The following is a 26,864-nucleotide window of genomic DNA, read 5'->3' on the forward strand; positions in this document are numbered from 1 at the left end:
TTAAATTAGGAAAGAAGAGATGGTTGGGCTGGACCCGAAAGCTTCACTCGGATCAGCTGTCATGACGAGACGTGTGATGTGCCTTGGCTCGATGGGGACAGGATGGGGGTGACATTCCAGGGCGTGGCTGAGGAAAGCAGAGATGAACAGAGGGTGGAAAAAAGGCTTCTGGCAAGGAGAGAAGCTTCGAAGGCAAGCTGTGAGGTGGAGACAAAGCCAGAAAGGACGGGAATAGCAAGGAGTGGGTGCTGAAGACCTAGGAGGCAGCCAAGGGGTGACCGGAAGTAGAGGGCAGTGAGAAAGGTACACGACTCTGGGAGAACTGGAAGCCAGAGTAAGTGCCTTAGGGAGAGTGATCTGTACCAATATTTTTGTCAGCTCCACATCTCCTCTCATGCATCCCTCTTAAAGGACAGCTTTCAGACTGACAAATTATTTTTCTCCCTTTCCACGAGGGAATGAATGTGAAGATACCTCGCCACCCAGTAAGTATTCGTTTCCTCATATCCTTTCATGGGTTTAACCCAAAGAACACATTTTGTTGTTTCTCTGAGCAACGTGGGCTTCTCGGGTGAAGGAAAGCAGGCTAAGAATCTCATACAGCGTTTCATTTACGGTTCTTTAAGGGAGAAATTCTTTACAGAAATCAACCTTCCCCACAATGGCCACTCAGTCTGTGGGAGAGTAAACTATTTCGCTGTTGGATCAGCACTGCCTTTGCATCTCACGAGTCTTGTGAGCAGCTTGCCAGTTCCAGCTCCTAATATGAACCACCCTTCTGCTTATTTGAGGACGAGCCACAAACTTTCTCCTCTTCATTGGCGCTAAGAATTGCGAACAGTTGTCTCAAATTCTTCGGTGTTTTCTTGGCCAAACAGTTCAGACTAGTAACCTTTAAAATATCTTTGAAACTCACAGGGGTTGCTCAGAAGAACTGCTCCAAAGGGCAGAAGGCTGCCAGTGGGTGTGGAGGTCTGAATAGAAGGGGCCTGTGGCTCACATGCCAGGTAGGAAAGCGGTCAGCTACCTGCTCCTGCCCCGCCTGTAAGGACACGAACCATCATGTTCCAGATGGGGCAAGGGGACAATGGAAACATCTCCATGTGTTTTACACTTAGTGCTTCTTCTAACCAGGACTCCTCAGAGCTTCCTGTGCTTTCTGCAATCCCTTCTCGTGGCATTCCCACCCCATGTATGGGAGTCGTGTTCTCCAGATGGAACTGATAAGGACATATGTAGTACGCTGGATAAATGTTCTCACACCTTCCCGTCCCCCATTCCAGTGACCTTGCAGCAGTGCGCTAGAATAGACGGGCTACTCTTCTATCCCACTGAAATGTGGGTTTGGCCATGTGCTTTAATTTGGCCAACGGAATGCAAAGTAGGAGTTACAATGCGCCGATTCTGAGCCGAGGTCCGAAAGGCTTCACGTGTCTGCATTTTTCTTCCTGTGCTCCTGTTACTACCCCGAAGCTGCTGCCCCAAAACAAGACACGTGGAGCCAACCTGAATTCAACCTAAAGCCTGGGGCCAAGCCCCACGATCCACAGTCTGAATCAGCATCCCTGAAGCCAACCCATGAGAAAATAAATGCTATCGTAAGCCAGTGAGTCTAGAGAGAGTTTATTACGCAGCACCATGGCAGCAAAGGTTGACTATTACAATGCCCAACGGCTTTGCTGAAAAATTCTCTCTTCACCGGCGTGCAATGTCTTTACGCTATAGAGCTTCCATTCACAATCACGAGGTGTGTCTAGACATGAAAAATCATCCTGTGAGATGTGGGGGGATTAGCTGGTCATGTCTTTACTCCGAGGGTCACAGTGAGCTAAGTGATGACCGTGGGTGCTCTGACCAGGACCTAAGACAAAGGAGGAAAAAGGAAATGGGCAAGAAAAAGAAGAGGTGAAAGAGTAGAAAGTGAAAAGGCAGACGAGCAAATGGTGGGGATAGGGACCCCCTGATCAGGGGCCTCCCAGACTTCTGGAAGAGAGGAACTGGCTCCAGGAGCTGTGAGCCACAACTCACAGGGCCTCCCTGCAGGTTCTTAATCTCCCACAGAGCTTGGCTGGGTGGGCCCCCTCCTTCCCCCTCCTTCCTCCCTCGCCAAAGGGGAGTCATGGCCAGGCTACAACTGAGCAAGCCCTGGAGGACAACTCAGAAGGGTTAAGCGTGAGTAAGACTGCTCCACCGGAGGTGGCTAAGGCACGAAGCCACTCCTGCCTAAAGCACGTCCAGCCCAGTGCAGAGGCCTTCATTCCCCTCTTCTCCAGCCCTCCCCAGCCACTCCTCTGCCCTGGCTGGTCCCCCAGTATCGATGACTGTGCCACACACAAATCTTCATTGCTGGAAATCCCACACCTTACTCAGAGATGAGTCTCAAAAATATTTCCTGGTGAACTTATCATCACATCTACAAACATGTGTCACCCCCTTCTATACTCAGCAGAAATAATTCTGGGAAACGGTGGAACCGCCCCCCCACCCTGCCCCACCCCAGGCAGCTCTGGACCCTCCCACGCCCTCTGGCCAGAGCCACTGGTGGGATGTGGGGGAGCAGGGGCGTGGGGGACAGCAGGGCGGGGCCACCAGCTTATAACGCTGCTGCGGTTCTCTCCATTCAAGAGCACTCTCTGTGTGTCTTTGATTTTTAGTTCCAATGTTAATCTGTTTAAATTAGGATTCAATCAAGTGTCATCATTTACACAGCTGTTTTCACATACAGTCATGCTTTGTGTTCTATCATACCTCTGCCAGCTGCAAATTTTGTCCCTTCTGGGACACTGGAAAAGGCTCTAACATAGTGACTGGGGAGCATGCCCTCCTCACAGCTGCCAACACCGAACGTATTAGCAAATTCATCCAAATGAATATCTCTCACCAGAAAAAAAAAAAAAAAATCAGTGTTTTTTTTTTCTAAATTAGTCCTCCATGCCTAGAATTATCCATGAAGCCTTATATCTTAATATACAGGTACAATCAAGTCCAATTTCTCTGGCTGCCATTACAAGGACTGTGAGTCATGCAGACAGCATACTGTGGCTCCTACTGAATGAAAAGTTCAAGAAAGTGTTGATACTTGAGATTTATGCCGGAGACATTATTATGCAAACGAAGGCTTACTTTAAGTTAAAATGTCTCATCAGCCTAACCCCATTCAGCTGATTTTCAAGACTCTCCACTTAAAATACATAGAACACATGAAAGAAATGCTATAAATCTTTTAAAAATATTCCCCAAAGTCAAATTTCTGCTCATTAGAAAATGCTTCTCTTTCCTCTCCCCACTTCCCAGAACTTATTTTGAATGTATGACATTCTGTCAGGTATCGCAATGCCCTTCTTTACACAAGACTAAACTGCGCTTTTCTATCCAGGCGGGTCAGTCCACTTTTACGGGCATCGGCGCTCTTACGGGAAGAGGTGGCCTCTAGCATTTGATACCTTCTCCACTCCTCTGACTTCAGCTCGGTGGTGCCGCCTGCAATGGCTCACCTCTCACCATCCCCGCTGGAGCTAAGCAAACACACCGGTCACAGCGGCTGGCAGACCCTCCCCCAGGCCTCTCCACAGAACAAGGCTACCTGCCATTTGCCCCAACTGCTTCTCTTCCTTTGTAGTTTATATCCTAGATCTGGCCACAGTGTGGAGTATAGTTAGACCATCTAAAATCGTTCATCCGGTTTGGATACACTTAACTTCTTTTTAAAGGAGCAGGGGAGAAAAATTTAATAGGTTCCCCATGTTGACAAAGTATTTTCATTAAATTTTTTTTTATATTTTTTCCTCATTTCATTATAAATTATCTCATTTAATTGTAAACCTAGCTCCTCTAGTCTTATAATTCTCATATAATGATAAAATGAAATTCACAGATAAAACACATTCCTCCCCCCACTCAACATAAGTTTACACACGTGAGATAATTTTGTTGAAACGCAGCCAACACTCACCTTAAGGTTATGGCAATGACTGAGCCAACATAGGTTCTTTTAGGTAAAATATTATATTACTGTACTTTCTAAAGACTCAATTTTTGGATGTGGTTCCATAGTGTAGCAGTTAGCACATCTGCTTTACACACAGAAGGTCCTGGGTTCGTGCCCCAGTGGAGCCACAGTCCATGGTCTATGGCCATGCCACCCTGAACAAGCCTGATGTCTGATCTCGGAAGCTAAGCAGGGTCAGGCCTGGTTAGTACTTGGATGGGAGACCACCTAGGAAGACCAGGTGCGATAGGCATAAATAATAATAATAATAAATAAAAAAGACTCAATTCTCTCTCTGCTTCTTTCTGTGTGTGTATGCGCGCGCACACGCACGTGTGTGTGTCCATTTTATGTCAAGGCAACCATCTGGGTATTTGGGACACATCAGTGAAGACCACTGTCCTCACAGAGCTTATATTCTAGGAGGACAAGACCGGTCATAAACAACAAACACATGACTACTAAGTTATTTAGCACATTGGAAGAATAGCACCATGGAAAAACGCAAGCAGAGCAGGTGAAGGGGCTGGGAGCCTGGGGTACGTGAGCAGGAGAAGGCCATGGAAGGCTTCCTTGAAAAGAAGCTGAGAGTTGTGAAATTGCTTTGTTAAAAATAATTTTCAAAATGGGTAAAATCATGGATCGCCTATAGATATAAAAATGAAGACATGTTAAAGATTTAATTTTGCTCATTAATCAAGGAGGACACTAGATAGATGTTGTAACAAGTCAAAAGAGAATCCAAATAGATTTACAGATCGGCATTTATAAATCAGGAACACTGAAATGAATGCACAAATCCAACAAAACGGGACGGAAGAGGAGTCAAGTGAGCACTCTAAGACAGAATTTGCATGTCCATCAACAAGAATTATTTTGCTATCGGTTATCTATAATTAATTGGGTTGCAAAATATCTTCCACAAAATCAGCATCACATCATCCAGAGAAGTTCTCTCTAGAGTCTGGACAATGCAGTTTTTCACTGAAGCACAATTATTTTCTACAACTTGCAGCAGGTGAGAGTGAACCATTTATATCTATTCAGGAGGTTACATAGTGGGTAAGAGCAGAATGTGGAACGGACTCTCTTGTATTCAAATGCAAGTCACTGGTCCTGACCACCTGTGGGACTTGGGGTAAGTTACTTAACCTTTTTATGCTTCGATATTCTCATAAGTAAAATGAAAGCGATGATAATAAAAGTATCTCCTGTACAGGGCTGTTGTAAGGATTATATGAGTTGTTAATAATGCACTTAAACATCTTGTACATAGCGAGTACTATTCAAATGCTTACTGCTCCTTTTTTTTAAGCAACAGGGAAAGCTCTTCATAAAGCACATTGTGAGGTTACTTGACGTTCACCTGGCTTAAAGCATCATTTAGATATTGTACCACCTTGGTTCTCTGCTCATTAGGCAATGACCCCAATATAGGCTCTGAAATCCAGGGAGACTCTTCAGCTAGTGTATGGCTGTTGCTTATAAGGTGACTTGGAATATGCTTATGTTTATTTTTTTAGACTATCGTCAAAAATGAAAGAACAAATTTTTTTTCCAATTATGGCAAAGAATTCAGCTCGTTGAACACATCTTTTCTGACTTCTGCTTAAGAAACACTGGTTTCAGATGCTTAGCCTGAGGCCACCAAGCTATTGTGCCTCCAGCAATGATGGCTTGTGGGTGACCGCACTTCCCTCGGGGCTGGTTCTATTCCCATCTCTCTTGTGCCCCTGGAAGGGGGAGGGGAGTCAAGCAGATGAGAGCTGTTGGGTCAAAAAGAGAAAAGTGTTCTCAAAGGACAACCCGAGGGGCAGCTGAGACAACACTGATTGTGACTGCTGACGATGGAGCCCACCAGGTACGTTCGCCAGGCCAGCCAAGGCAAAAGATGCAGAGGTGAGGTGTATGGAGGCAGCCAGAGAGTGAAGAACTTGTCCCCTGGCACAGAGCAGGAGAGACCCTTAGATGGACTCTGAGTGGTTCCTTTCCACCCTCATTCTGTTTTTTCAACTCTTCCTGATTCTGAAGAATGCAAAAAAAAAAAAAAATCCTTGATTCATTCTTGGATGAAGCCTCACAAGAAGGATGCTAGAGACTGACTATATTGATCACCCCGGATACTTCTCCGGTGCCTTCCTCTGTCCATTTGAGAGCTGTCAGCCCATAAGTCACTCTCTGTCGGGTCAAGGGTACTGACCACCCATCCCCAGAGCACCCTAACTCACTCCAGGCCCATCTCCTGTGTCCTTCAGGGGTCTAACAAATTACCTACACAAAAAGCTGTTCCCTCCCCTGGGGTGGAAAACAGGACCAATCCTCATGAAACAGGAAGAGAGCAGTAAAATGCAGTCACTATCCTGATGCTAAATCAGGTAGCTCAAATGATAAGTGCACAACGGGCAAGACAGAGACGATCAAAAGGTCACCCTATTCTTCCCAAATGGAAGTAATTTACATGCACAAATGTGAGCACACTCATACCACGGGTCCGTTTAGCACTCACATCATTCATTCATTAATCTGTCCCTTCCAATTAGAACAGCCTTATCTTTGTCTTCTCTGTATACGGCGGGTATTATTTACGAAGCCTTTACCACATACCAAGCACTTTCCCACATTATCTCATTGAATTCCCACAACAGCCCTATGAATTGAATAGTTATTGTTCCCATTTTGCAGAGGAGAAAATTGAGGCCCAATAGCAGAATAGTAGGGGCCCCTCTAGAACAGTCTAGTCAGTGGGTGGCCAATATGCCACTAAGAACTGCTGGTCACCAGTCCATAAGTATAGAAACCAAGAGTAAGTATGCAGAGGCTTCTACTGCAATTTGTCATGGTCACCACTTGCAAGTATGTGATCAGTAGGCTCACCTGTTGGCACAAGCTATGGACTAGTTAGTCACATGAAGTAGGACCACACTAAAACATGCAATAGGCAAGGTTAGCTTTTCAACTGTAACCCAAAATCATATAAAAATCTAGAATTGAGTGATTTCATTAAAAGATAATTTAAATATAACTATAACTTTATAGGGTAAATTGTTGGAACTGGCAACTAATGAAGGATTACAGATGAATTTTTTAACGCAGAAATACCTGCTTCATTTTAGATGAAAGTTAAAGAATTAATATCCTGAGTTTGCTGAAATGTGTTTGAAAATCTCTTATTCCATTCCTGTCAACATACCTCTGTGAGGCTGGTTTAAAACACAGAAATAGTTTCCATACGTCATCCCCTATAAATACCATTTTTGTACCCAACCTAGATTAATTTGTTAGTCAGCAAGAAGCTCGATTGCCACATTGAAAGGGTATATTGATAAATATGGTGTTTGTTTAAAGTGTGTTTATAGGTATTTACTGTGGGGAATCTCTATTTCACTTATCTTTTGTTTGCTTACAATGACTGAAAGACACAATGTTACCAGTATTGTTTTCATACACATTTTCAATGAATATGTATTTTTTGTAACTACTTTCCTCATTGTTTATTTTAATTATATTTATTGAAATATAATGGTATGCCTTTCAAATCTATAATAAAAAAAATTGAGGATTGTATTTTAGTATCTTTTTAAATCTAATTTTCCTAGTAATTTATTGCATTTACTTTTAAATTTATAACTTATTGCATTTCACAAAATGACCAGTCCCCAATATGCTGGAAAATTTAAAAACTGGTCCATTTCCACAGATGCTGTGAGAGGCACTGCTCTCAAATGTTGACTCTGTGAGTGCTGACCTTTGTTTTGCTGGCTGGTGTATCCCCAGCTCTTAGCTCAGTGCCAGGTCATGGTAGGCACCCAATAAACATTTGTCAAACAAAAGAATGAATAAATAAAACTGAGCTCAGAACGTGCCACAGCCTGTGCCCTTCACCACCCGGTAATACTTCCCCGCCCCACCTCCCGCACGGACTTTGCTTTAGGATTCGGATCGGGATTAGGCCAGTTGGAGAAGCCTTTCTAGGGGAGTGAATTTGAGCACAGCCTTAATGTAAAGGGTGGGTAAAATCTGAAAAGCGTGAGAGAAGAGACGCGGACATTCCCCACAGCGAGCAGGGCAGGGGTGTGGGCAGCAGTGGCAAATGCCAAAGCAAGAACCAGCGTGGAGGCCTGGAATGCGATGGACCTGCAGTTTACCCAGAGACGACCTCCCACCTGAGGCTGAAGCACAGACGTCACCCATTAGCAGGGGTTGCTGTGCTCCTCCAAACTCCGCCAAGTCTCCAGAGCTGCCCCGCTGACAGGAGAGTTTGTTCTACCCCAGGGCCACCAGATTCGCCTTTGTCATCGGGAACCTACACCCCCCAGGCAGATTCACGGTAAAGTCAATGCCTCAGGGATCATCACTTTGCACTAGCCTAGGAGCCATTGTGATTTTGTATTTCTAATTTTTTTTTTTTTGGCGGCGGGTGTGTGTGTGGGGGCGGGTTGGATTGTACAAAGCGAGTTCCCCAAAACTGTTTAAGCTTCAAGCTCTACAAAACCTGAACCTCGGGCTGCCTTCTCGCTCGCCAGAAACTGCTCTCGCTCTTCTTGGAGGGCATTCTTCCTGCCTGCCACGAGGTGGCGCCAGACGTCTTAATGTGAGATGGGGCTGCGCAAAATGTTTATGCAAAGCATGAGGTTTCTGCTTCCATTCTTAGAAGTCGAAATACCCACTTATTGGTTCTTCTTTCTATTGATGGCAACCTAACACTTGTCTTTGCATGTTCCTGAATTCATTTTTAAAATTACACTGAGGTGGGTGTTAAAGGGGTAGAATTATTACCTTTGACCTTCTGAAGCTTACATGTTGTGGGAACGAAAAAGAAACTAGACTTAAAAAAAAAAATTAGTCAGAAATGAAAGAGGTCAAGGAAAGAAAAAAAAACCTCCTTTGTAAGAAATAAAGTAAGTGTTCGGTAAGCATTTCTCCTTTTGCTTGTTAAAACCTGCATGGTTAGAGAAATGAGGATGGATCCGAACACTTCATATATGGAAAATTCTCAACTTCAACTCCTCTGTCCAGAGAAGCATCTACTAAATGTTTTTGTACCACAATATCATTAATGTCCAAGAGAAAGAGCAGAAACCATTTCATTATATAAAGCAAACCCTGTACTTAAGTCAAAGAATTGGAAAACAGCAATTTGTATTATTTGAGGTCTACAATAACTCCGCACAGAATAATTTGAAGGCATTAGGTAAATGAGGATAACATTTGGTAACTACGCAGCCCATACTTGAAATCTTTTTTTATTATTTAGTGAGGTGGAAATAAGATTATCAAAATTTATTTTCAAAAGACACTTTAATTATTGTCAATCGCTGCATGTAAAAAAATGCCAATCTGTGAGGTCAAGTTCATGTCCCTCAAAGCTCTTTTTATCTATTAACAAATGTTTGCATGCTCATTCATTCTGTGAATATCTACAGACTGCCCTTTTTTAAAGAGTAAAGTGAACAGGAAAAACCAGAGAAAGTGGCCATTGTTCAGCCTACTTATTTACCCTTTATGGTTTGCAAATACAGCTTTTCGAATAACTTCCATCTAAGGAAAGAAAGATTTTTCACGGGAAATCACTGGTAACCACTGTCATAACAACACAGCCATTACTGTGTGTAGGATCCACCTCTCTTTCCTTCTGAAACTATAATATCTCTTAGTAAATTAGAAACAACTCAATTAGTTCACTGGTGATTTTTATATGGGCATTTCCTCTGGAAAAGTAAACGGATGGCTGGGAAAGTGTGTTTGAACCATTCTACTTCCTCCCACGTGCGTATATTCATGCTATTTCCCATCCCACCCCACCTCACTATTGCACAACCCAGCCATCTCTTATCCCGCGTCCAGACGAGATGCGAAAGCGCCTCTTCTCACTCTAGGCTGCGTCACGTGGGTATCTCTTTGATCCCTAATCTGGCCATGTCCCAAAACTTCTTAACATTCCAAGTACAGAATTTGTTCTTCCTGGGCTTAAAGAAGAAGAAGCGGTGATCAATCCACAGGCTGAAAAAAACAAAAATAATGAGTTGTCCCAGAAGCATACACCTATCTCTCTGTACCTGAGAGAAGCAAGTCAATTTGAATAAGATGGTGTATGGGAAAAGCTCAGCACAGTGCCCTGTACATTATAAGCAACAAGGTTTATACGTTGCCTTTTTTTATGCCTTTTCTGAGGCCTTCGACATGGCTTCCACAAAGAGAGCTACTTATTGTTAGCCATCATTTCATTAGTGTCAACCAGCAAGTCCAACACAGCACCCAGCAAATGACAGAATTTTTAAAAAAAAAGGTGTACAGTCAATCTCAATTTCTTTGGATTTTAATTTACCATTGATTTGAATTTCTTTACCACTGAGGTGGAGGCTGTAATGTCTGACTTCAGAGACTCTTCTACAATGTGTCAAAGCGCTCAGACACAGAATAACTTTATTTTTCTCTTTTTTCCCTCAGGAGAAGGATGGACTTGTCCACTTCTCCAGGGTCTTCTGCCTGCCTGGGCCCTGCATCTCCCCATGTCGGGTAGCCACACAAACGCACAAACAGAGCGTGTGATCTGTCGTCTTCAACATACACATCTCCATTTAATCTCTTCTCTGAAAGCAAAAGACACAATTTTATTGGGCAGTTAAAGGAACACAAGCCTGCGAGATCAAAGCAGCCAACTGGTCACCCAGCCTTCCCAAAGGGAGACTGTAGTTCATTACAGCCACTCGGTTAACCACATCCACCTCCCTCATATATCAACATGCCCAGGAAACAGATTTAGAAGTCCTGGGCACTGCAGGGAAAACCTTTCCAGGTAACCGACTGTATTAAAAAGCAGACCATGTCTTGAAAGATGAGTAGGGCTGTAAAAATCAGAGGTTCCTACGACCTGGGACGGACCCTAGGTGCATTGATTCTCATGAGGAAACACAGATAGGCTCTGCTGACAATGCTTTTTCTTTAAACAGATGAGTTGTTCCTTTCCAGACATTTTTGGACTAAAACCTGAAGGTTCACTTTCTTTGCAACTGTTTTCGTTGTCCATGTTGCTTGCGTGTATCTTAATTCTGGCCTGAAGCACGTCGCCCTTCAGTTCTCAGACTTGGTAACATTCAGCTTCCTCTTCTGCAGGTTGCAGGCAGGAAACTGGAAAATGGGCCACAGGAAACCTGGCCTCCTACATCTGTCCCACTTTGTAATTGCAGCTCTGGTTTCATTTTGCCTTGTGTGTCAGATCTGTTTTAACTCTCAACAGGACAGCCAAACTGCTTTCTGAGAGAACACTACTATTCTTATTGCCCAAGAAATCTCTTTGAGACTCTTTGCCTTCCCAGAGTAACTAGCCCTATGAATTAAATAGGGAAAAATTACTAAGCAATTCTAAGCATTTTCTTTAATTCTAAGTATTTTAATGGTTAAAAAAAAAAAAAACAAGCAAATTCTGCTAACAGTAGTTATTTGAATCAAAAGGGTATGGAACTAAAAAACTGATTCAATCGATGTGATAAAGCTACCAATAATTCCCCACCGAAACTTCAAGACTATTTCATAATACTATACACCGCAGAAGTTATTTTAGATAAATATGATTACTAGTGGTCCAAGGCTACCTGTGACTTTTAACTTGTGAGGCTTTGATAAACAACGTATGAAAATAAGCTATCATCACACCTCATGACAATCTCTCTCATTATGATACTGTTTCAAATTGTGTTTCTTAACAACATCACCAATTATTAGGTTAAACTATATGAAACAGTCAAATACCAGCAATCTCATATATACAACCTAAGGTATATAATCACACAGAGAATAGATACATATACATATGTGCACGCACGCGTGCGTGCACACACATACACACACACACACACGCACACACACACACACACGCTTGCGTCCCCAGAGCAGTATCTTCGTCCTATGTTTGGTCCATGGACCCTTTTGAGAATCTAAAGTTTTCTAAAGGAAAAGAAGATATACTCATATGAAACATATATAACTTCAGCAGGTTTATAAAACTCTAAATATATAAATCTCAAATTAAGAGCCTCTTTCTAAAGGAAATGCTAGCTACATTGCCCCCACCAGCAATACTGATATTCCATGAAATCTTCAAAAACAGGGCTCACGCCAAAAAAATAAATAAAAATAAAAACTCCATTACTTCTTTAAACGGAAGCTTTTCTTTTTAATGCTAACATTTGATGAGCCTATATTATGTCCCAGGCATTGTGCTGAGTGCTTTATAAGTGCTGTCTAAATTTAATACTCTATGAGGAAGTCATGACTTAACAAGGCGAAATAAGATGCTCATGGCCACAGAAGTAACATGGGCAGAGACTCCCATCCAGGGCATCAGGCTCAAAGTCCAGATTCTTCATCAGCACACACATTCCCTCCAGCACAGCCTGCGTTTCTCATATGCACACCTTGCTGCTGTTAAGAGGAAAGTCTCATTTTAACCCAGAGGGCGATGCAACATTTCCACTAGGAATTGAATCAAGAAATTCCCTTGTTTATTTCTGGCTTTGCCTCATCTGTGACTCCAGTTGTTCCAACTGTTCTGTTTTAAGAAGAAACTTTGAACCTGACCTACCATCGGTCTGAATTTAAACCAATTTCCCTTTTTAAAAATTGGTCTGTGTATTGGTTTAGCTCTGCTCCAGGTTCATGCAACACTAAGTCATCAAGGCTGGCTCTCGATGCCGAAGATAGGATGTGAGAAGCGGTACCTTCTGGAACTTGGCCGCTCCTCAGCTGGAGAGACACATCCGCCCCTTGGCGTGTGCACACAGGACGGTGGAACGAGAGGATGAAAGTCAGAAGTGAGACAAAAGTGATGTAGCCTGGCCCCAGAGAGGGGCCCAAGACCTGTGAACATTTCATATAACAATGAAATGATCATGAGAAAGACTTAATGTGTGAACAGGGACAGGCTGCGAACCCCGCCGATACCACATGATAGCACCTACTGTGGCACCTAGCACCCAGGAGGGGCTCGACATTTTTCCTTTAAAAACAGACACCTCTGGGGAAGCCCTGTTCCCAGTTCTAAGGAAGCAGCATTTGGGATTTTCATCGCAACACGCACATGGAAAAAAAAAAAATGCTGTTTTGCATCCAGTAAAACTTACTTAACATCTTGCTAACTGTCCTGAAATATGAGCTTCAATTTAATGAGCTCCCTAATTTCCACTGGGTATTTCTCCCATACCTTTGATTTTTTTTATTTCATAAGCCTTTGAATGAAAAATCTTATACCTAGATTTTTGTACTGTTACTATGAGTAATATTTGATCCTGTGCAACAGGGAGACATTTTAAAAATCTGTGTTGTCTCAACATCAAAAACTTTACTTGCTTAGATACTTTAAGATTGTTTTAAAAAATTTAAAATGAAGGAAACCCGACATAAGACTAGAATGAAAGCATACTCTTTCAGATAAATTTGAAAGCTGTTCTGTACTAAATAATAAGTTGGTGAAAGCCAAAAGCATATACAAGAACATTTTTGCATGATACAAAATGATGGTGGTTTTTCCACATCCAGAAACTGAAACATTTCCTGCCAGAGCATCCTCCAAACTCTTCTATTGTGTTCAAACTGTAAAATCTTTCTAAATCAGGACTTCCTCCTATTATGTTTTAGAGGCGTCTTTCTGGGAAGGGTAGATCCAAGGCAAAAGGTAGGAATTCCTGCAGCACCACCCAGTGGAAACATTAGAAAAAAAAAAAAGGCAAGATAAAATACGTTTAAGAAAAGAAAATTCAGGTCTTAGCTTTTCCAGTTAACAATCTGGACACCCCTTTTTGCCTAACGATGGTGCTCTCCTTCCTCAGGCTGGTACTTAAACGCCACCCACACGCATGGCAGCCATCATCACGTCAGCTCTGCCTCTCTGACACATGTGCGCCGCACCATGCCGACCTCTGGGGCAGGGAGGAATGACTCCTGGTGGGTCAGGTGTGGCCTGGGACACCATCCCTCCCTCTCGGAAGGATCCCCAAGGGACCCTGGGGACCGGGAAATCGTCGCAGCTGTGCTTGCCTCCCAGTGCTGCTGCAGCGTGGGGCACTTCCTGACAGAAAGGTAACCATCTGTGCCTCGTCCCGGTCCCCTGGCCCGGCTGCACCCGGTCTGGCCCACCTCCAACGTCTGCACAGCAATTCCATCTCCCTAGTTCCACCCCAGGGAAAGGTACAGAGGCTTTCTTCCCCGTCATGGCCTGTATCTCCTGTCCCCCCAAAACTTCTCCCTTGTGCGCACTGCTTCTGCTCCTCTGGCGTATCCAAGCCGCCCCAGGTCCCACGGCCTCCCCATAGGTCTCTACTTCATTTACTGCCAGCATGAGAACATGTCTCTCATCACCAGTGACTGCTTCTCATGCACGCATGACACATCGGGCTAATCTTAGGAATGGGATGGAGCAATAGAAACCCCTGACCCTCTCCTTCTAGCTCCTTCCTTCTAGCTCCCTCCTTCACAGGACTGACGCTCTGGCCCTGGAGAGGTGGCCTGCAGAGGGAGAGAAGCTACGTGTTCCCAGGGAAACTGGGAACTCTCGTCTCCTAGGGAACTTAATAAAGTATCATTTCTTCCGTCATTTCTGGATGGTTAAGTCACTCGAGAAAACTCTCCCCAACCTCAGCATTCCTGGGAAAGCTATCTTTCCCTCTTTCTGGAGTAAATCCACTGAAACCATTTTATGTGTCTTTTTAAAACAGTATATAGATATAGAAAATGATACTAGTTAGCTGATCTTGACATTGTTTTGATGTACATGATCAGTGTTGAAACTATAACAGAGCATATTTGAACTGTTCATCTACAAATGGCTGACAGCAATATAAATCTTTTTTTTTTCTTTTTCTGAAATTTAACACGTGCCAAAATGTGTCGGTTCCTAGCAATGTCAAGATTTAGCTGGATAACACTGACATGAGCTAATCTTTGGGTCCTACTACATACAGCATTCTTGCAAAAATAGCTATGACTTTCTGATATTAAAGTGACATCTTCTTTGGAGCTTTTTCAGAAGCACAAAGAGCTACCTTACAGGGGCGGTACCTAACAAGGCTTCTAGATTCTGTGGTCACCTCACTGCTTTTCTTTGGTGCTCTTCTCAGCAAAACTCTTGTATGGTTTAGGAAATGCAAATCCCAGGCATAAACATTTATACATAAATCCGGTATGATAATATATTCACTTTGGAAGGGATCTATGAAAAACAAAGATACTGCAGTCTTCAAAACATCAGCACCGGCTCATGTGGTGGACACCTGCGGGGGTTTTAGCTGCGTCTTGTCATGAAGGTAGTAACGACCCTTCTACAGCTTTCCTCTCTCCACAGGCAGATGTTTTTCCTACACATTTGTACGTGGATATCGAGTCTGGCTATATCTGATGTTTATGGTGCCAAGTGTCTTCTAAATGTAAACAACTTCTAATAAAGTCCTTTTAACAGGAAGCAAAAATATAAGGGTGGTAAGGTAAAATGGCAAGCAAAAGTCATCTTGTTTCTCACTGAATCTGCATTTAAAAACAGGCCTGACTTAGAAGCAAATTCCGCTAAGTGGAATACATTTAAAATGTCTTCGTGTTCCTGTTGAGTACAGTTATTTCTAAGAAAACTTGGAAAAATAGACGGTGATTTCAAAACTAAGTAAAATTCTTCCAATGCCTTATACTTAAAACCTATTTTTATTAACCCCAAAACGGCGCTGAATAAATGAATAAAATAACAAAACTGTCATCAAGTGGAAGATCGATGATTCATCCATTCGGGTCAGGCTTATTTCGTGCACACGTATTTCCTTCAAAAGGCCACCAAAACCATCTGACAGAAGTGAATAGCTGTTGGTGGTGTTAGCATCAAACATCAGATACATAGCCCAAACTGTCCTCATGGCCCCGCATTCCCATACAGCAATCTGCCACCCACTAACCTTTTAGAAATGTCACATACAACTCGTTACTCTCCTTACCTCTCCAATTATTTTTCAACATGATTATATTAACAGTACAAAATAACAGCCAGGTCCTGCTTCAGATGATCTTTCTCCCCTTGCTAAAGAAAATCACCCTTTTCTATATCTTAAACATCTGGTGCATGTATGATCTTCTACGTCAAGGTCTTAAAGTTTCTACTTTCCCAAAGACAAATTAGTAGGTCATAATATTTAGGTTACAAAAAAAAGCAAAGGATGTGGCAAAGCCTGGAGGAGGATGCTGTTCTTGTGGTTCGGCTCTGATTTGAATCAAAGCAGGGCAACGCTCATATTTGAAAGTAGTGACTCTGAGCTTTTGAGAAGCCCAGTACATTTGGGTCATTTTGTGCAACTCAAAACATCTAATCTAACAGCATATACTTTTGTCATGAAAGTAGTACATTTTAAGAAATATTTAACACTCTTCGAAATTACTCAGTTTATCCAAGTATGATAAACGCAAAACTGAGAATTAGTGTTAAAATACCTAAACTAGTGAATTAAGCAAAGTCAAGGGACACCTGACCAAGTGGCTGACCAAGCAACACTGATGTTTTTGCCTCCTCTCTCAAATACGAAGCCAGCCCATCCGCAGGCATGACTGCCCTCCACTAGATGCTCAGCACAGATGTGATGACATATCTCCGCCTGGGGTTTATCAGTTCCAACCCTGACTCAGAATGTCACTTAGAGAATCTGAAGATGTTTGTTCTAAAATGCTTTAAAAGAAGAAGAAGAAGAAGAAAAGCAATGCTCTATCATCCAACACCCTCTGGTCTAAATGATCACTATCTGGAACTTGGAAAACAGGCAGGACATTAGCAGAAATCACTTTCCCACCAATGCTCGTAAACTCTAGATTCCAGAGGATTTCAAAATGAAAGACCAAACAAGAAGATTGAGGTGCCACATCTCCAGACAGTCTTTCAAATAATACTACATGGTATGGTTCCTTCTCGTGTGTTCTTATCAGGGCTTGCTGAAATTATGAGGAACCTTGGCTTTCTCTTCTCTTGAAAATTATATAAATAAATCCAAGATCTCTCCTGAGCTCTCACAGTGAAACAGTGATTCTTTGGGGTAGAGAAGTTTAGCACACATTCCTTTGTGCTCCCATCCTCTGTACAGAGCTGGGGTTCAACCCTGCAAGAGAAGAGTGACTGTACAGAGGAGTAAAAACTGAGGTCACATCTTGTCCTGATCTCTTAGCCTGAGACATCCCTCTTATAACCTACATCCATGGAGGCACACCCAGGTACGTGTACACACACACACACACACACACACACACACTCCTCGTCATCTGCCAATGCTTCTCTCTTTCATTTTCAAATAAACTCCAACAACCAAGGTTTATATTTTTGGCTCTAAAGGCAAACCGTCCAAACTCCAATAAGGAGATAGTGGCGAAGTTACATTTCCAGTTGACTGGGTATTAACCAGGGAAGTGTTCTTCTTAATTATTAGTGTTGGGAAACTGTTTAAACCTCTACAGCCCCTTCTCTTGCGTAAGAGAGCATTCAGATCTTCCTGGGCTTGGTGTCATCATTCTGAGGATGGTGAGAACTGACAGGTGCAGACAATGTAGGAGAATTCCTGCAGTAAGTCACCTAGAAGCACATCCTGGAATAAATTCCGGGGCGTGTTTTGTTGTTGTTGTTTTAATCGCTCTCTTCTGACAATTAAGTGCAGGGAGAAAAATCTCCTTAATCATACATTCCGGCTCGTCAGGGTTTGACTGTCAACTACTCCCTGGCAAAACTCAGCTGAAATTAACAGCGGATCCAGCCTTCCTTCTCCAAAAACAATTTAAGTATTCAGTTGTTCATCTTTTCATAATCGCGCAAGTCTTTCATTATTTTTAAACTCAATCAGAAACGTTATTTGTTAATTACCCCCCCCAAAAGTACGAACAGAAGCTACACACACAGGTGTTAGTATAAGTGAAACAAGACTTTTAACTGTGAATATTATAGAACCGAGCCCAAGGGAATGATGAAAACTTGATCGCTGAAGTCTTGATAAAGGTCTAATGACGGTTGCCATAGAATGACTAATTTTAATGTGGAAAGAACTTTACACCGAGATTTTTTCAAGCTGTCCTATCCTATGAATTACTTAACTGTTGGTGTAACACTGATACCAACAACAGGGCTAAAGTTTATCCTCTAGGATATTTAACAATCTAACCTGATTTTTGTACATCGACTTTTATTGCGAGTCTGAACAGACGCTCTGGAAAATGACGTACAGAGGATCTTCTTGGCTGTCTTCATGGGTTAACCAAGAGATATGCCTGTTATTAATCCAAGTAATTTACTGTCTAGGAAAAAGTTGGATTTATGCATGTCGACAAAGGGTTTTGTCAAGTCCAATAGCAGAAGTCGTTGGGGAGGGGTGGGGGGACTATACTGACAAGTTTTCCCCCCTTCGGATTGTTTTTAATTCAATGAGTGCTAGGTTTTGTACAAAATGCTGGGATAAACACAAGGATGAGAAAAACAGACGCGGGCCCAGAGGGAGCCTACAAACTGATGTGCACGACAGATGTGAAAGACATCATGACACATGCGCACGCATCTCTCGCTGTCCGAATCCAAAGGATTCGAGGGTTTAGACGGTGACTTTGATAATGAGAGATACTGTGCTATCAAATCTACTTGGTTCCTGAGTTTTGGGTGAGGAGCATTGATGAATAATGGGGACACCATCCCTGTCTCTAGAAATCTGTTTCTGAAACTGTTCAGTACCTGTGTTCAGAGAGCACGAATTTGGAGAGGGAGAATTTGGGTAATGAGGAAACATATTTTTTAAAATATATGTATGTGTATATGTATGTGTATGTGTATGTGTATGTGTATGTGTATATGTATATGTATACGTATACGTATACGTATACGTATACGTATATGTATATGTATATAAAAGCCTGTGACAAGGGCTCAGAAGACCAAGGGCAGATAACCATGGAAGATCTAATCTGGGGGACCAGCAGATGCTTTTTCGGGGAAGAGATAGTTGAGGCGAGACCTGAAGGATGACTACAAATTGGCTAGGCAAAGCAGCGTGAGGAAAGTCAACAGGAGTGGGGGGCGGGGAAGGGGATTCCTAGAAGAGAGAGAGGCCCTGGGAAAGGCCTAGTGGCCAGAGGGCACATTTCACATTTGAGGAATTGAGGAAAGGCCAGCGTGGCTGGCCCCAATCCCAGCTTGCAGCTCACTTCTAGGATTTTGGTCTTTATCTTAGCTGAAGCCACTGGGAGATTTTAAGCAGAGGAGTGACGTGGTCTGATCTGTGTTTAAAGGACTGCTTTGGCTTGTGGATGGAGAAGGGAACTGAGGGGCAAGCGGGAATGTGGGAGCCACCAAACAGGGCAGTCGAGGGTGGATATCATCATCAAAGGCTATGGAAAGGAAGGAGGAGGGACTGACCCTAGTGATGGAAACCTCATGGGGCCTACTCAGCACCAGAAGCAGTCACTAGTGTCCCCAAGAGTGAGGCAGGAGTGGCTCATCAGAAATAAGTGGTGCTTGTCACAAACCTCGAAAAAGGAGGAAAGGTAAGCACAGCAAATACTGACCTTCCCCAACGTGTCCGTTATTCAATAAGGGGCCAAAATGGGATTGAAGGGGAAACTCGCTGGGAATCCTTTTTCCTACCACAAAACAGCTCTTTGTTAAATTGCTGAATATGTCTAAAGTCAGCTGTTTGGGGATGACAGCTAAATTCACATTACACTTTCACAGCTCTTACAAGAATTCAAGTTTTTCACTCCAAAAAAGTAGTACAATAGGACTTTTTCCTTGAAAGCCTCTCTAATTCACTTTACCATCCATCCGGTAAACGGAGGCCCAGGAAGATTAAGTGATATCCTCTCAACACAATTGGTTTGAAGGGAATCTACTTTTTCCTGCAGCATATATGTTATTTTTTGGTTAGCTTAAGTGATATTAAACAACGTAGAAGAGACTTTTCTTCTTATCATATGAGGAGAAAATCACACATCTCATGATTTATTTTTAACCATGTAGATTAAATAAAAGTACTGCAATCTTTTATCAAGGTGTTCTGGGGTTTAATAATCTACATGACAGAATCATGAAGTTGCCGTAATATAATTTTTAAAAGTAGCCAGGGAATGTTTTAGGGTGATGGAAATCATTGCTGCTTGGAGGGAGGAGGCAGGGATTACATGGATGTATACAGTAAAGGTCAAGATCTGTGCATTTTCATGTATGTAAATTACACCTCAATTTAAAAAAGATACCAGGGGTCTCAGATTCCTTATCCTATTGCTTAGAGTAAAAGACCCCTACTTCATCGGTCTAAGAGAAAACATCAGATAAGTGTGTTTTATACCTACCCCATCGCTCCCATATTTATGCGTAGAGAATTAAGAATTGTTCTTAGATACGTTAGCTTTAAAAATACTTATGATAATATGTGCTTTAGAACTTTTTTTTTAGAGAATATGTGTGAGTAAATTAATTTTAGTCCAATTCGAATTAGAATACATTAGTATAACCACCACCTTAATTTTTTAAAAATATACAAATAAATCTCATAACCAAATTATAAAATAATCCCATTCAATTCTTGGAATAATTTAAATTAATTACTTTCCAGGAAATGTACATTAAAACACATAAAGCAGTCAGAGTTAAACCTTAGTGAAATTTCAAACCAAATTCCAATTTACTGAAATGACCTATTCAAAGTTTAGTTTTAAACTACTGACATATATGTAAGTTTCCAGTAATGGATGAGAGCCTATTTTTATTTTGGTTGTGCATAGGAATCATGGAGAGTCAAATTTCTGCAGAGAATAGTTACTTAAAAACCTGAAGGATCCATGATTTTTGCAGGCTTTTAGGATTAACAGAAGGTTACCCACGCATGTGGACAATTCAACTTATATGGGGCTGCACCAGAGGCAGCAAAACCAGAGTTATCATGGTCTCGCTGCCATGGTTTCAACCCAAAAGCCAGATGATTTCGATTCAAACTGGCCATGGGCAATAACAATGTTAAGCTGAAAATCCACTTAAGACAGCAATTTCAAAGTTTGAAAACGCTACTAACATAAAATGAAACAGTGCTAAACGAGTTGTCCAAGTGTGTGAGAGGCACCTTCCTCCCCCCTTATGCTTAAGTTCAAGGTATGCTTTCGGTTTAACCTAGTTTCTCTTCTTTCATCATTGAACATTCTATTTTGATGTGTAGTGCCCTAGACTTCCTGTTACTACATCTTGATATTCTCCTGCAAAACATGACTCATTCTTAAATCACAGAGAAACGCATCAAAATCCCAAATTTCACACCACACATGAATTCAGTCTTTCAAGAGGGCAGCATTCTTAGGACATTACTTGGAGCCACAGAGACAAAAACACTGAACGAGTCCATGTAGAAATTATGTCAACCTCCTACTGAGTCAACACGTTTATTACATCAATAAATACAAGCTCTATGTGTGGTAATTTTGGTCTCTGTAATAGTTATTAAAATGTGTTCCAGGATATGTTAAGTGAAAATTAGTTAGAAAACAGAAGGCATAGTGCGATTCCAATCAAAAGTGTTACGTGTGTGTATGTGTGTGTGTAAGAATACACACACATGCATTTTTTTAAAAATCAGAAAAATATATACCAAAATGTTAACAGTGGGATTATAGGAGGTGCCTTTTTCTTTGTGATTTTATGAATTTTCTTAAGGTAATTCACACTAATATTTTTAGAACATAAAAAAAAACTAAAAAAATTAAGCTTCAGAAAATTTTGTTATGCCTGTGTGATCTCAAATGTGTTATAAATCAATCTATAAAGGCGAAGAGGAATTATAGGTAACTAGGACATAAAAAACTTGTCTAAAACATACAGAAAAATCTGATAGGAGTAGGGTCCTTCATTCAAATGACCTGGGCCATTCATGTATACGTGTAGGTGCAGGCCTTGAAGAGGGGGCAGAAGCCAGCTGCCTGCAGCCAGGGCACAGCCAGAACAAACAGAGAACCAATTTCTTTTAAAGTTTAATGAGGAATCCCAGGTCTGGGAAACATGGAGATGGTTGGATCATTCCCTTGGACTGCAAAGGAGCAAAGCCATTAATTTAGTAAGCAGTAACTCACCATCGGTGAAAAAGGACTCTACTCCAGAAAGTCACATCCTTAAATAAGTTTTTTTAAGTGTTTTGGGTTTGTCAATAGGTAATGCTTTGCAACTATATCGGTTTTTGAAGCAGACAGATACATAAATATAATTGGGTAGCACAGAACACAAAATCCAATAACTGACAGCTAAGAAAGGAATATTTTAATTTATATGCACTGCCTGGAAGTCCTTTAAAACCAATTTCAGGAAAAGAGTCAAATTCCAAAAAGTTATTACAAATGTAAATTACAATATATGATCTCAGAGTTACATACACTATATACTAGCAGTTTTGAATTATTAATTTTTTTAAATAAGAAAAAAGGGGAGGTCTTTAGTAAATGTCTAGGATTCTTCAAAATTCAAATGGGGCTGGAAAAAAAAAAATCACTGCTCTCCCCTAGTTAAGCTATTGCCATTCTGGTCTAAAAAGCGTTAGCACCAAGTGAGCGAGGTTCAGAGATGGTCTAATTCAGCTCACGAAGGTATGCCATCACCATTTACATGTCATGCTATTGTATATTACTGACCAAAAAGAGAGGAAGGAAAGAAAATTCATGCATACTGTGTTATACATGTAGCAGAAAAGTACAACTGATAACTTTTAAATGTCCTACTCATTGAATGAATACATATAAAAGCGTCATCATCAGCACTGATGTAAACAAGAGTTGCCCAATGTGGGCACTACTGACGTTTGGGGCTTGAAATTTCTTTGTGGGGGACTGTCCTGTGCATTGTTGGATATGTAGCAGCATCCCTGATCTCTACCCACTAGATGCCAATAGCATCCCCTCTGGTTATGACAACCAAAATGTCTCCAGATATTGTCAGATGCCCCCAGAGAGGCAAAATTACTCCCAGGTGAGAACTATCCAAATAATAACTTATTGGAATAAAGACTTCTAATTACCTCCTTTTTATTCTGAAAGAAATGTAGTCTTGAGAGCAGCACATTTACAACCCCCACCCTGTGCCAGGCACAGTGTTAGGGACATCCTGTACTCACGTCCACTGACTCACACCCTGGTCCCGCTGATTGGGCTATTTCTAAGACATGTTTTGCCACCATAAAAGAAATGCCAACACCTCAGAAACCCCCAAGAGAGCAGAATGCCCTTGTCAATAAAAGAGCCCTACAGTTCCAGTTGGGTTCCTTCAAATTCTTTACCCTTTTTAGTAACTCTATATATTTCCATCATTTCAAGATTTTAAAAAGAAAAAAAAAAAAGGCCAGAAGGCCCTCTCTGTATCTGGCATAGAAAGACCATCAGCGGTTTTCGCAGGCAGGATCATTACCGGAAACTCTAAAAACACTATAGACAGTTTTCTTAACTGTCTAACCCACATGCCCTCCTAACACAATTTGTAATTTTATAATCCCCATAAATTGAAACTCATAACTGACCTTTCCCAAATAAATGTGTGTCACAGAGAGACAGAAACGGGGAGAGAGATCAGAGGGTATTTTGTTTGGCAGGAAGGCAACGAGGCTCAGAAATCGATTTGAGCTCATTAATAGATGCCTGGAACATGCTTGGTGTTTCATCTCCTTCGCCCGCCCCCACCAAAAAAACAAAAAAACAAAAGACTGAGGCACAGACGCGAGAGGATGGATGTGTTGAGTTGCTTGGGTAACAGAAACTTCACACACACACAACTGAGAAAGAAAAACCTGTAAGTCCGAAATCCAAAATGGCCAAAGTGACTTCAAAGTTTTCAAGACGCTATCCTGAAAAGGTTCGTCTGGCGGCTGCACCTCGAAGTAAATAATGCCGTAACTTGTCTGCCTCTCCAGAGCAGGGCTCGCCCCGCTGACAGTGGCTGCACAAAACCCCTCCTGTACCGAGCAGCGGAAACTCCTAATGAGATTAGTTGGTGTGTGTGCAGACATTACTTAGCAATGACTAAAGGGGCTCTCTCTTCCTGCAGCAGCCAGTGGAAAATTCAGGGAACTTTTTCCCCCTGCAGCAGCAGAATCCCTTTAACCCTCTCCCCAGCCAACTCCAAAAACAACTCAGCCTCCCCCCAGTCCTCCCCTCCTGGCTGGGGTGCTGGGGGTGGGTGGGGGAGCAGTTAAAGACCGGCCAGGGGCTTCCAAGAGCGGGAGGGTGGGAGGGGGCCGGCGGGGAAGGGGCGGGGGACCCCTCCAACACTACAAAGGAAACTGTAAAAGGCACAAATACATAAACCTGAGCAGGAGCAAACCACAGTTTCTTTGTGAGCTCCTCCAGTGAGTCATTTTCAAGATGCTGTCTGCTGCCAGTTTCAAAGCGGAAGCGCATGGCAATTAGTCTTGCAGTTTCCAGACAAGCCAGAAACTCTCCCGACACTCGTTTTATTTTTTTTTTTTCCGAAAAAGCCCCTTTTGCAGTTTCTGAAATAACATTTCTTGCCCCCACCCCCACCCCACTCGCCGCCCAACTGCAGCTTGTCCTCAGGGTGATTCAGTTCAGAAAACATAACAAAACCGGGACCTCTTATTTTTCTTTTTTAACCCTCCGAAATTTTAATTCTAAAAAGTTACAGTAGCATTACAGGCCAACACTTCGCTGGAGCTGAACAGCCCCTTCCTAAAGAGCTGGGAGCGCCAGGGCCATCTCCTGCCGGGTCCTTCTCCCAAACCAAGTCCGGTAAAGACTCCGTCGGCTTTTAAAGGTCCGGCCCCGCGTGCGCCTGGGGCGGTGACCCGGCCGGGGGTCACCTGCCGAGCGAGGGGACGCAGCCCCCAGCCCCGCATCTTCGCTCCACTCGCCCCCCGCTGCCCTCTCTCCGGCCCCGACTCCCTCCCAGAATCCGAGCATCGCTGCCACCCCGAAGGGAGCCCCAGCTGGCAGGTCAGCAGTGGTCCAGCCTCCAGGCACGCAGCCTGCTCCAGTCACCGTTCCTCCCAGGGACCCTAAGTCTCACCGTCCCCTACGCCCCGTGCGCGTCTCTCTTCTGGGGTCGCAGCGCAGCCCCAGGGCGGGGTGCTGCCAGCGCAGGGTCGCCGCAGCCCCCGGCCGGGTGCGCAGACGGGCGCGGGGCTCCCGCTGGGTGGGCGGCGGCGCGGGCGCTGCTGCATCCCGTGGCTCCCCCTCCCCGCCGCTGCCCCCCAACCCCGGCCCGCAGCCCACCCCCGCGGCGCCCACCGCCCCACCCCCACCAAGCCAAAGAAAAGAAAGAAAGAAAAAAAAAAACAGAAACTTTGCAACTGTCCCAGCAACAGGCAGAAGCCTTGCTACCTACCCAGATGTGGGGGAGCTTTCAAGATCCTTCTTCGGGGGTATTTCTAGGAGGAACCGGGCGAAAGCCCCCGACTTTCCATGCTGACAGGCGCCTGCAGACGGTCTGTTGCTCTTATGTGAGATCTAGATTTTCCCAGCACTTGCTGCTTTCTCTCCGCTCATCTCTCTTTTTTTTTTTTTTCCCTCTGGTGTGTGTGAGAGCAGGAAGTTGGAGCAGTCAGGCCGAGCCGGCTCACTTCCTTTACTGCATTATTCCCCAGGCGGTGTGCAGTCTGTGTAAACAGGCTTTTCCGCCCCGCGCCGCGCGCCCCGGCCGCGGCTGTGCGCCGGGGCTGGCCGCCCAGGCCCGCGCATACTCCGCCGCCTCGGCCCCGCGCGCTTGCCCGCACCGCGCCGCGCGCCCCCGCCCGCCGCGCGCCCCGCTTCCTGCTCGGCCACCCCAGGGGAGGAGCCACCAGACCCTATGCGTCTCCAAGCGGCCGCAGCCCCTCCCCACGGGCGGCGGGGGTGCAACTCCGCCAAAAACCCAGGGAAGCTGTCACAGACACCCCGGGGGATGACCCTCGGTTTCAGTGCAACCCAGGACCCCTTTTCTTTCTTGGGGGTCCCTGTGCCGGGGATCGCACTGGAGTGGGGTCGAGCCCTGCCCAGATGGCCTAGGTGGGGAGGCCCGATGTAGGGAAGCCGCTGGACTTGCTATTTTCTATCCGCTGGGATGAAAGAACTGTAGGGCAGAAGGGCATCGTGACTGGGATTTGGGGTTTGGTCGCTCTGGGCAAAGGGCTGATCTGGGTGGGGGCATGATTGCTTAGGATTGCTTGGGACAAGATGTTGGATGTCCCGAAAAGTAGGCACGATTTCTTTCTAGGGATGTACATAGTTCCTGCCTGGGATTTAAACAAACAAACAAAAAAGCCAGCGCTCAGAGTAGGGGGCCCACTTTGGGGGGGGAAGGATGAGAAGCCATAAACTGGAAGCCTGGATTCTCTGGGAGGAGACCTTTCTGGCGTTCGCTATGGCCTGCCACAGGCCCACCCTTTCCTGCCCGCCAAGGAGCTCCGGAGGAATATTAGCTGCGACCACGGGGGCCGAGTGACAGGTTTTAAAGAGAGGCTCTGTGGCTTCAAACCTGGACGGCCCACCCCAGAGGGCTCAGGCCAGGCTCTGACAGGCGAACTTGTCCGCTGTCCTTAGGCTGAGAGAAGGGAGGAGGGTCCCCGCGGAGGAGCCCCTCATCTCCAGCCCTGTGCTCCAATCCCAACTGCCCACCTTCTGGGGACCTCCATTTCCCTGCCTCCACTCCCTAGCAGCGCAGACCAGTGGTTCCCAAATCACGTGCAGGGCTTGTTAAAACACTGGTTGCCTGGCCTCAGCCACCACAGTTCCAGATTCCGTAGGCGTGGGGACGATTTCAGCCCTGGCTATTGTCAGAATCACCTGGGGGACTGTTTTGAAAACTACCGGTCTCCGTACGTAACCTAAACCAATTAAGTCAGGTTCCCTGGGGTTAGGGTGTGAGTCCTTTCTA

At 43.9% G+C, this 26,864-nt stretch overlaps 1 protein-coding gene and 1 pseudogene across 1 annotated transcript in view; one reads left to right on the forward strand and one right to left on the reverse strand.

Moving 5' to 3' along the window:
* The window catches only part of ELK3 (ETS transcription factor ELK3), a 63,454-nt gene extending 37,739 nt beyond the window's left edge, over positions 1–25,715 (reverse strand). Inside the window, exon 1 of the mRNA XM_039874065.1 lies at positions 25,338–25,715. The gene's annotated coding sequence lies outside the window, so the exon portion shown is untranslated. The remainder of the gene's footprint in view (positions 1–25,337) is intronic.
* LOC120611825 (uncharacterized) lies at positions 4,126–4,241 on the forward strand (annotated as a pseudogene).
* Positions 25,716–26,864: the final 1,149 nt, after the last annotated feature.

Source organism: Pteropus medius, unplaced genomic scaffold (genome assembly GCF_902729225.1).
Source record: "Pteropus medius unplaced genomic scaffold, Ma_sr-lr_union100, whole genome shotgun sequence".
In the NCBI taxonomy this organism is placed as follows: Eukaryota; Metazoa; Chordata; class Mammalia; order Chiroptera; family Pteropodidae; genus Pteropus; species Pteropus medius.